This window comes from Anabrus simplex, chromosome 7 (genome assembly GCF_040414725.1).
Source record: "Anabrus simplex isolate iqAnaSimp1 chromosome 7, ASM4041472v1, whole genome shotgun sequence".
In the NCBI taxonomy this organism is placed as follows: domain Eukaryota; kingdom Metazoa; phylum Arthropoda; class Insecta; order Orthoptera; family Tettigoniidae; genus Anabrus; species Anabrus simplex.
In genome coordinates this window covers 325,467,795-325,480,245 of record NC_090271.1, presented here as the reverse complement: position 1 = coordinate 325,480,245, position 12,451 = coordinate 325,467,795, and positions in this window count along the sequence as shown.

The window sequence follows — 12,451 nt, the reverse complement described above, 5'->3', positions numbered from 1 at the left end:
AGAGGTTGATCCTGAAGCAAATAAAGATAGAGTTATTAAAAAAATTAACTCGCTTCGAACCTGCTTTCGGAAGGAGCTAAAGAAAGTGAGAGACTCAAAGAGATCGGGAAGTGGCACTGATGAAGTTTATCATCCTACGCTGTGTTATTTTGATGAACTGTTATTTTTGGCAGATCAAGAAACTCCAAGGTCAAGTGTCTGTACAATGCAGGAATCAATGCAAGAGGATGACATAATAAATCAGGTAAGGTAAAAATATATTTAGAGATATTATTGTGATATAATTATTATCTAATTAGTTCAAAACATATGGAAGCCTTTCTTTTACATGCAAGTTAAATTATTGTTTCCAGAACGATGACGACAATATTGATGAGGTTGAAATAGAAGAAGTAATATCACCGTCAGCTCCATCTTCTGCGTCCTCTTCTTCAAGGCGTCCAAAGAGAAGTAAAAATCCCGACCCAGCTGATGAGGTACTGCAGATTGTTGCAAAAAAACTCAAGTCCCAGGAGGAGGGAAAGTATGTGACATTTGGCAGGCATATTGTAGAAGAATTGGCTGCACTTGATGACAACATGGCAACATTCTGCAAGAAAGTCATCAACGATGCAATTTTTGAGGCTCAGATGGGGACACTTAACCGAACATCAACTGTAGTGACGCGGGAAGTGTCATCCCACCCACAGTCAGTTGTGTACATCCGGACGGAGGACGACATACACTACGGAAACTCACAGACTTCCTCAAGCAGTGTCACTGGAGAATACCTGTCAAGTTTTCAAGTAAGTAATAGCATAACGCAGGGGCGTATTCTCCTTGAATGCAAGGCATTCACTGCATGCGTTATGATAACACAAAGAACTGTCTGATGTACGATTTTAGGTTGTTTTAAGTCAAATATTAACGATTTCATCTCTCAGAAGTTCAAAAGGTCCGCGCAACTGTACTAGTTCCGTTGCTTGACTACGTGTGGTGCTGGTGTAGTCTCGCCGTCTACTCCTCTCTAGGAAGAAAGAGACAGCATGGCGGAGTTAAGGTTGCAAGGCATTCAATCTTAAAATTGCATTCGGTGGCAGACGTAGTTCTGAAACCCTCCGAACGATGTCGCTGCAATTGAAACTTGGTCAGAATTTGTCACCCCATACCCGTGCTACCCTCTGCCATCTGTTAGCAACTTGGAGAAAGTCGACATGTTTACAGCGAACGGGACCCACAGATCATCCCCCAGCGAGAAGCCAACGTGACGAAACTGACCAATGCCACTGAGGTGACTTACCTCCAGTGCTTCAGTTGTGGCTAACTAGTGAGTTAATTCATTGTGTGTTTTGCTGATTAGTGACTTCATTCTGTGTGTGCTGTTCCTGTTTTCGGTCTTTTATTATATTTTGCGCTTATTGTGGTATTAACGATGGATGAGTCTAAAACGGATATAATTGTAAATCAGTTTACTGGCCGTTCGTTTGATGAAAAGATTCAAATAGTTCAAGCCGGGAGACCTCTACCTTCCCTCGTATATTTATTCTTTACCGGGCGAGTTGGCCGTGCGTGTAGAGGCGCGCGGCTGTGAGCTTGCATCCGGGAGATAGTAGGTTCGAATCCCACTATCGGCAGCCCTGAAGATGGTTTTCCGTGGTTTCCCATTTTCACACAAGGCAAATGCTGGGGCTGTACCTTAATTAAGGCCACGGCCGCTTCCTTCCAACTCCTAGGCCTTTCCTATCCCATCGTCGCCATAAGACCTATCTGTGTCGGTGCGACGTAAAGCCCGTAGCAAAAAATTCTTCTTCTTCTCCTTCTTCTTAATCTGCTTACCCTCCAGGGTTGGCTTTTCCCTCGGCTTTTCGGACTCAGCGAGGGATCCCACCTGTATCGCCTCAAGGGCAGTGTCCTGGAGCTTCAGACTCTGCGTCGGCTACAAAACTGGGGAGGATGACCAGTACCTCGCCCAGGCGGCCTCACCTGCTATGCTGAACAGGGGCCTTGCGGGGGATGGGAATATTGGAAGGGATAGACAAGGAAGAGGGAAGGAAGCGGCCGTGGCCTGAAGTTAGGTACCATCCCGGCATTTGCCTGGAGAAGTGGGAAACCACGGAAAACCACTTCCAGAATGGCTGAGGTGGGAATCGAACCCACCTCTACTCAGTTGACCTCCCGAGGCTGAGTGAACCCCGTTCCAGCCCTCGTACCACTTTTCAAATTTCGTGGCAGAGCCGGGAATCGAACCCGGACCTCCGGGGGTGGCAGCTAATCACACTAACCAATACACCACAGAGGCGGACTCTCGTAAATTTAAAAATAGAAAACAAGAATTGTGTACGCACGTTCAATCCAGGAACTTACAGTAAAACTGTTTGGCTCGAGTTCACTTACATGTAATTAGGGTGAGTAGAATTGAAATTTACTTAATACATTGTGTTAACTGCATGGTTACTAGTTGCATGCCTCAGTGGAGATTCCAAGATACGCCACTGGCATAACGTTATTTAAGCCTACATTGAAAATCACACTTAATCGATCATTCGGTCCTGCCATTCTACCCTGCCTTCATTATTAAAGAATTGCATGAACATATCTCTTACTTCCTTCGCCTCTTGACCATAATTCCTATTGAATCCTCTTTGTAGTGGAATGAACACATTATCGGCTACCTCTGTATCCACCGCGTTGATTTCTTCATGACTGAAAGGTTGTGGAGACCAGTATGACATAGATCGACGACGTAAATAGTTATGCAAACAGCAACAAGCCAAAACAATAGTTTCTATACGATCTAATCTTAAATTGATTTCTGTGTGAAAAATTCTAAATCGTGAGGCCATTATTCCGAAAACATTTTCCACTATCCTTCTTGCTCGTGAAAGCCGGTAGTTAAACACTTTTCGTTCTGGAGTGAGATCTTTTTGACCGAAGGGCTTTAAAAAGTCTCTGCGCAAGGCGAATGCTTCATCTCCCACAAACACAAACGGAAGTTCGATTGTGCTATTTTGTGGACGTCTTGGTTTCGGCAACTGAAGATGACCACCCGCTAATTTTTGGTAGAACCTTGTGTTTTCCAATATTCCCCCATCTGAAATTCGTCCATTAGTTCCAATGTCACAGTAAATATATTCATAACTAGCAAGATACCCGTGCTTCGCTACGGTATTATACTGAAATTTATAATTGAATGCTTATTGTTTTAGATATATAATCCGCCTAAATTCGCGGTCTGACTCGTTTTCTGCGAGAACCCACCAAAATTACCGATCTGACTCGTTTTCTATTAGATTACGGCATGTTTCCTCCCATTTTTCAATCTTCTTTTCCAGCATTCGATTTCGTACTTCCCGGGCTAGGCTCAGGTATTCCTCCCGGTCAGTTGGGTCCGTAAATCTTTGCCATCTTTTCCTATAATCATTTTTAATATGGATAAAATCCTTCAGGAGATCCGGCGTGGTGTCATATTGGGTGCCGAGAAGGCACTGAACCCGCGGCCGGACTGCATTCTTAGTCATTACCCGTCCAGGAGCCGTTTCCAGCGCGGTCCGCACATTTGACGACGGTCCGGAACATTATTATTATTATTATTATTATTATTATTATTATTATTATTATTATTATTATTATTATTATTATTATTATTATGTGTTGCTGGAATGGATGATGACAGGAAAACCGGAGTATCCGGAGAAAAACCTGTCCCGCCTCCGTTTTGTCCAGCACGAATGTCACATGGAGTGAACGGGATTTGAACCACGGAACCCAGCTGTGAGAGGCCGGCGCGCTGCCGAGGATCCTTATAAGTACATTAAGAACAGTAAAATAAATTGGTCTCACCTCCTTCTACACCCCACCGCCGTTAAGTTTATTTACCGGCACCCCCCCCCCCCCCGCAAAAAAATTAAAAGAAGGCTTGTTTCTTATGTTTAAAGAAGATTTCAAACACCAATGTTCACGTCTATTACCTTCAGTTTTGAGATATAAGTATCCCCATAAAAATAATTTACTTTTTTCACTTCATTTCACACTACTCCCCCCCCCCCTAAGTGAATTTTCCCGCAAAAAATACTTGTTTCTTTAATAGTAAAGGATCTTCTAAATACCAATTTTCACGACTCTAACTTCTTCAGTTTTTGATTTATGTGTCCTCATGAAAGGAATTCAACTCCTTTACACTCCCGCCCTCCAAGATGGTTTCCCCCCAAAACGCGTTTTTCTTTGTTTTTAAAGGAGATCCAAATACGAATTTTCACGTCTGTAACAACTTTAGTTTTTATTAGATGTATGTATTCTCATTCAATTAATTCAATTAATTTTTTGAATTCTTTCACCCCCCCCCCCCCCTTCATTGGATTTTCCGAGAATACGTGTTTCTTTATTTTTAAAGCAGATTGCAAATATCAAATTTCACGTCTGTAACATCTTCATTTTTGAGATATCAGTAGCCTAATTAAAAGAATTCAACACCATTTTCAGTCACTTTTACCCCCCCCCCCTCCACCCAAGTGGTATTTCCGAAAGCTAAAAATACACGTTTCTTTATGTTTAATAGAGATAAAAAACCATTTTTCACTTCTGTAACATGTTAAGTTTTTGAGATAAACTATAAAAATTCTCATTTTAAAATTTCACCCCTTTTGAGTTCCCCTTAAGTGGAGTTTCCAAACACAAATCACCTATGTTTCTTTAGATTTACAGGAGATTACAAACACCCACTTTTTACGTCTGTAACATTTAACGTTTCCAAGATATTCTGTAGATATAGTCTTTCAAAAATTCACCCAATTTGTCACTCCTGTTTAACCGCCATTAATTGGATTTTCCAAAACTAAAAAATACGTGTTTCTTTATTTTTAAAGGAGATCCCATATACAAATTTTCAGTTCTGTAATATCTTTCGTTTCTGAGATATATGTATCCTCATTAAAGGCATTCAACCCATTTTTCACCCTTTTACACTCCTCCTATTGGGATTTACAGGAAACAAAAAATACGTTTTCCTTTATTTTTAGAGGACATTCTAACTACCAATTTTTACATCTGTAAATTTTAAAGTTTTAAGATGTATACACACTCATTTTAAAAAATTTACCCACCCCTTTTTACCCCCCAATATTTGGATTTTCCAAAAACGAAAAAATACGTGTGTTTATTTATTTTTAAAGGAGATTCTAAATACCAATTTTCACATATATAACCTTTAAACATTTTGAGATAGATACACTCATTTTAAAATATTACTCCCTTTTCACCCCCCCCCCTAAATTGGATTTTCCAGAAACAAAAAAATACGTGTTTCTTTATTTTTAACGGAGATCCCAAACACCAATTTTCAGGTCTGTAATATCTTCAGTTTCTGATATATAAGTAGCCTCATTAAAGGCATTCAACCACTTTTTAGCCCCTTTTCACTCCTCCTATTGCGATTTTCCGAAAACAAAAAAATACGTGTTCCTTTATTTTTAATGAAGGTTCTAAATACCAATTTTTACATCTGCAAACTTTAAAGGTTTGGAGATATAGATTCACTCATTTTAAAAATTCACCCCCTTTTCACCCTCCCATTAATTGGATTTTCCAAAAACAAAAAAATACGTGTTTCTTTATTTTTAAAAGAGGTCAAAAGTACCAATTTTCAGGTCTGTAATATCTTCAGTTTCTGAGATATAGGTACCGGTATCCTGATTAAAGGCATTCAACCCATTTTTCCCCATTTTCACCCTTTTTCACCCCTCCTATTGGGATTTTCTGAAAAGAAAAAAATACGTGTTTCCTTATTTTTAAAGAAGATTCTAAATACCAATTTTTACATCTGTAAACTTTTAAAGTTTTGAGATATAGAGCAACTCATTTTAAAATTTCACCCCCGTTTTCACCCCCTTATCGAAGGAATATCCAAAAATCCTCTCTTAGCGAGCACCTACGTCATAATATGAATATATCCCCAAAATTTCTTCTCTTTATGTCCAGTAGTTTAAGCTCGGCGATGATGAATCAGTCAGTCAGTCAGGACAAGCTACTTTATATATATATATAGATTTGCATTGACAATAGCCATTAACACCAAACTGTTTGATCCCTTGTAATTCCAAAAGAACGATCCACTTCCACCAGGAGGGATTATTTTTATGTGTTTCCCGTCAACAGCCCCCAAGCAATGCGGGAATTGCCATCTCTCTTCAAATTCTGCTGCAATTTGTAACCACTCTTTCTCGCTTGACGGGAACTGAAAAATAAAAGAAATACAAATATTAGAACTTTCTCTCTTTTTTATTTCAGGTAGCAGAACATGATCTGTGAAGAGCTGCGCACGTGCACGAGTTCCAAATAACGACGACATTTATTTCCTACCGATGCTTATATTTTTATAATTATATATTTGTATTATTCGTCAATTTAAATAAATAATTAAATAAATCATACCTTGCAGTATTATTCCTTTAGTTCCTCATAAATTGCTCTGCATGTTTCTGGAATAATTACTCCAAGTGCCTGACTAGAAATAGCTGCAGAGAACTTCAGATCATAATTCCTTCCAGTGGCCAAGAAACGGAGTGTTACTGTGAGCCTTTCGTGAGGAGTAATTGCTTGTCTCATGACTGTGTCGGATTTTCTAATTCGAGGAGTTATCTTATTAAGAAGAGTCAAATACGTATCTTCATCCATGCGCAAGTAATTATACCAGTCCCCTGGTTCTAACCTCAATTCACTCAGTAAGTTCGTGTGCGAAAAATCATTTCGTTTCAGTAGCCAGTTCTTCGTCCATCTCTTTCTAGAAAGCGTCTTTCTTCCTTTCTTCTTTTTGCAAATTATGGCAAGAGGTAGGTATATACTATCGTCCGACATGTTTCCACATAAGCTTGCGAACAAAACTTCTGAGAAAGACTGAATGGTGTGTGCCAGTCTCTGCGTTCCGTCTTGCTAGCGACTTAGGTTTGCGCATGCAAATCGTCAAGCAAAACGTAGCGTGTGTGGCCGCCTTTAGGATAGAATATAGGACTACTTTGTTATAGAGACATCGGTTTCAGCGACGCCTCGCTTATAGCGCCAGGTATATTCCAGAACTAACGTATTCCTCATAAAGAAGGATTTTACGACAAATATACGAGGGCAAGTCAATAAATATCTGCAAATTTGCTATAATTTTCTTTAGGTTGGCGTTGTGCGCTCATCAGCCGTTAGATGGAACCGTTGTCTACGTCTGTGGTAGGTTTCAGCATTATCAGATCAGTACAGCTTGCACTGTTGCGACGTAAAGATGGCCGTGCCACTCTCTGTTTGCACCAAGGAAGGACAGCGTTCCATAATCCGTTTTTTGTGGTCTGAGGGTGTACCAGGAGCGGACGTTCACAGAGCAGTCACTCGTTTGTTGCTCAGGATCATATCACGCACTTGTTCAATATTGGCATCAGTTACGGCTGCAGATGGACACTCGGAACTTTCCTCATCCTTCACGCTCAAGCGACGCCTTTCGAACTGTTCAATCCACTGGTAAACATTTCGCTGTGTCAAAACATTGTTCCTGTATTGTGCTGAAAGTTCTCTATAAATTTTGTGGCCTGGACAGGGACTCACGACTCTTAGGTAATTATTTGTCAGATAGCAGTTTCCCTGAGTAGTTTAGGAACGTCTTCCGAGTCTGGAGGATCCAACTACGCGTGAAAGAAGAAGTGGTTCCCGTTTCCGCTACGTGATTTAATATTGGTTTAATCACAATATATTTAAAAATTAGCATTCTAGGAAGATTATCGGTTGTCCTTTTACTGGCTTCACTCAAGCTTCTAATTTATCTAAATTCAAAGTCTAAGAATCAAAGAATTGTTTAACCACCTAATCGATACCTTTATGTGCCTTTGGCAATTTTATAAAATCATTCGTAGTACATGTTTCGTCTGCTTCCCAGACATCACCTATATTCACTTATTGTTAGGTACAAAAATATGAAAGTATACACAATATATTGCTCTCATAACACCCTTGATCTCTTCTCATGAAAAGCTTATAATTTTGCCTAATGGGGGAAGGATTATGGCGGTGGTGGGGACAGGGGGAACATTTGTTCAGCTTCCAATTTAAAAGATACTACAACACTACATGATAACCATCACGAATGCTGCATTATACGCAACTGAGATGTTGACATTGGGCAAGAGAGCATGCATACAATTGGAGAAGGAGGAAAGAAGATTCTTGAGACATACATGGGGCACCAAAAAGCTAGGTGAAATCTCGGTACACATATCAAGGCAGGAACTATTTGAGAGTATAGAACCAATCTCGAGTGTGATAAGAAAGAGAAGGTTAGGATTTATTGGACATGTCATGAGGATGGATGACAGTAGGCTACCCCCTGTGGGTGGGGTCATTAGAATAACACCCACAGTATCCCCTGCCTGTCGTAAGAGGCGATTAAAAGGGGCTTCAAGGGCTCTGAACTTTGGAGAGTGGGTTGGCGACCACGGAGCCCGCAGCTGAGTCCTGGCATTGCTTCCAATTACTTGAACCAGGCTCCTCACTTTCATCTATCCTATCCGGCCTCCCTTAGTCAACTCTTGTTCTTTTCAGACCCCGACGGTATTACGTATGGAGGTCTAGGGAGTCTTTCATTTTCATGCCCTTCGTGGCCCTTGTCTTTCTTTGGCCGATACCTTCATTTTTCGAAGTGCCGGACCCCTTCCATTTTTTTCTCTCTGATTAGTGTTATATAGAGGATGGTTGCCTAGTTGTACTTCCTCTTTTTTTTGCTAGTTGTTTTACGTCGCACCGACACAGATAGGTCATACGGCGACGATGGGACAGGAAAGGGCTAGGAGTGGGAAGGAAGCGGCCGTGTCCTTAATTAAGGTACAGCCCCAGCATTTTCCTGGTGTGAAAATGGGAAACCACGGAAAACCATTTTCAGGGCTGCCGACAGTGGGGTTCGAACCTACTATCTCCCGAATACTGGATACTGGCCGCACTTAAGCGACTGCAGCTATCGAGCTCGGTGTACTTCCTCTTAAAACAATAATCACCACCACTTGACAGTAGGCTGACAAAGAAGGCATGGAATGCAACCTGCCTAACGGGAAATAAGTGGATGAAGGGAGTCAGAGAATATTGGGAGACTATTGGCATAAAGGAAAAATATCCACTGATGATAGTACAGGATAGGTCCAAATACAGAAGGCTCGTGGAAGGTCACAGATGGACGGACACCAGGATCCAGATTCAGATCACGGAAGCAGACAGAAAGAGGAGGAGTGAGAGAATGAAGAGGTACTGGGAAGAAAGAAGACGTTTCAAACAACTCATTCGTGAACCTCAGGGGTCGTAACGAACCGAATAGAATAGTATTTAAAAATCTCTGTCGTGCTTCTGCTCGAAACCGTGTTTGGAAAAAACACCAGTTAACTTGTTACAATCATATTACACTCATGTTCATAAAAAAAAAATAAAAAAAAAAAAAATAAAAAAAAAAAAAAAAAACAGACCACCTTGAAAGATTAGATATAGGAAGTTCGTTATTCACAGGACATGTTCATTAGTATGTTCTGAAGAAAAGATTAGCAATTCAGTCACCTAGGTTCAGCAGGTGCCCTGTTGCCTAGTAGGCACTGGGTCCTCCATGGGCACTGATAACTTGCTCCATGCGTGATGGCATCGCTGCGTAAAACGCGCGAATGTTGTACTGGAGTACAGCCATCCATGCTACATTCACCTGGTTCCACAGTTCATCTTTGTTGGTTGACATTGTGTCACAGCACCGCACCCGTCGTTCCACCATATCCCACATATTTTCAATTGGCGAGAAGACCGGTGATCGAGCGAGCCAGAGCAACAGTTTGACATCCTGTGACAAGGCACGTGTTCGTGCAGCAACATGTGGTCGCGCATTGCCCTGCTGAAATATGGCGTCTAGGGTGTCGTGCAGAAAGGGTATGGCTACAGGTCGCAGAATGTCATTCATGTAGGTCAAACTGGTCACAGTGCCCTGGACACGGCACCAACTGTGATTTGTGGTTGTACCCAATAGCACCCCACACCATAAGGCCTTGAGTTGGCACTGAATGTCATGTGCGAATGCAGTCAATGAGATGCCTCTTCTTCTGCCTGCGGCAAACCAAACTGCGGCCATCATTTTCAAATAAACAGAACCTGGATTTGTCCGAAGACACTGTCTGCTGCCATTCCTGTCCCCAGTGACGTCGTTTCATCCTCCATTGCAGTCTAACATGTTTATGAACATTAGTCAAAGATAGGCGGAGAAGCGGACGACGCGCCGGTAACCCAGACCGTAATAAACGGCGACGGACTGTCACTCCTGACAGTGTACGATGTGTTACATTGTTGCGCCAGAGCCGAGGAAGATGCAGATCTGTCCTGCAATGCCATTCGAATGAGGTGTCGATCTTCTCGAGGGGTGGTCTTGGTGGTGAGACCAGACCTACCTCGTCGTGTTCTACGGCCTTCTGTGAACCATTTTGTACACACCCGTTGCACTACTGATACACGTCGTCTCACGAATGGATGCATCACTTTCTCTCATGCCAATAATGCACCCTCTTTCAAACTCACTCATTTGACGGTACGGTTCTCGCATGTCTGCGAGGCATCCTGCACGTCTGCTCAAGTCACACTGATCCATCACCTTCGGTTTATAACGACAACGAGAGCCGCAGGCACATTTTACCCGTCGGTGGTGGTGCGCCGAGATATGGATGTGGACCTTGAACCTTAGGGCTGACATGGTTCAAATGCTAATCATTTCTTCAGAACATACTAATGCACATGCCCTATGAATATGAACTTCCTATCTATAGTCTTTCAACGTGTTCTGGTTTTTATGAACATGAGTGTCCTTCAGGTGGATTCAATCAATCAATCAATCAATCAATCAATCAATCAATCAATCACTACTAATCTGCATTCACGGCAGTTACCCAGGTAGCAGATTCCTTATCTGTTGTTTTCCTAGCCTTTTCTTAAATGATTGCAAAGAAATTGAAAATTTATTGAACATCTCCCTTGCTAAGTTATTCCAATTGTATTAATCCATCCCGGGAGGCACTACATTTGTAATGTTATAAGTGAGTGGAAATTAATGCATACTTGGTGAGCGTCCGAGGGGAGAGATGTGTTCATTGCGATGTCCAGGAACCCACCAACCCTCCCCAAAAAGTACATTTACTTTTATAACCTAATTAAGATTATTACAAGCCATATTCATTTCTCAAGTTTGCTTCTTGTATTCCTATTGGCCGATGTAAACTGGCACGTTATCTCCTTCCAGAGAAGGAACTTCATCATAATGCGTTACCAACCGCAGCACAATAAAAGCTCACCACGAAAGTAGAGGGCTAGGGCCGCGCTCAGGAAACTAGGGGCCTAAAGCCGCTTCGCGGCTTCTAACCGTCCAGACCAATGGTCTTGTCCACGGCAAGAATCCTAACTATCCAGACCAATGGTCTTGTCCACGGCAAGAATCCTAACTGTCCAGACCAATGGTTTTCTCCACGGCAAGAATCCTAACTGTCCAGACCAATCGTCTTTCCTCACGAAACTAGGGGCCTAACGCCGCTTCGCGGCTTCTAACTGACCAGACCAATGGTCTTGTCCACGGCAAGAATCCTAACTGTCCAGACCAATCGTTTTCTCCACGGCAAGAATCCTAACTGTCCAGACCAATCGTCTTTCCTCACGAAACTAGGGGCCTAACGCCGCTTCGCGGCTTCTAACTGACCAGAGCAATGGTCTTGTCCACGGCAAGAATCCTAACTATCCAGACCAATAGTCTTGTCCACGGCAAGAATCCTAACTATCCAGACCAATGGTTTTCTCCACGGCAAGAATCCTTACTGTCCAGACCAATAGTCTTTCCTCACGAAACTAGGGGCCTAACGCCGCTTCTAACCGTCCAGACCAATGGTCTTGTGCACGGCAAGAATCCTAACTATCCAGACCAATAGTCTTGTCCACGCCAAGAATCCTAACTATCCAGACCAATGGTCTTGTCCACGGCAAGAATCAAACTAATAATCACCACCACCACCACTACCAGCTATCAAAGCAAGCATAGTTCCTAAGTACAGGGGTTGGCAGCACCGAGCACTGCTAGAGAACTTTTCCGAGTAGGCCGCGAGCGAGGAAACAAACGACAGTCGATGCGCGTGAGTGCCTCCCGGGCTGGACTAATGATATTCCGATATCTAACTCTCCTTCCTATAAACAAATATTTAAATTTTTTCATTGTTTTACTGAAAAGACATTTGCTCTTGCTGAAAATCACAACCTGATATTTCATCTTGTTTTTCCATCTACCATTGTCGTTCCATTCAAATAACAGGCCAAACAAAGTCGGATAGGGGAGTATTGAACAAAATTGCATCCTCCCTTGCCTTCTGCAAGTCAAATCGAGAAGTGAATTATTCATTACAATGGTAGGCCCTCCTTACTAATGCCAGTTACACAGGAGTTGGAGAAGGTCTCC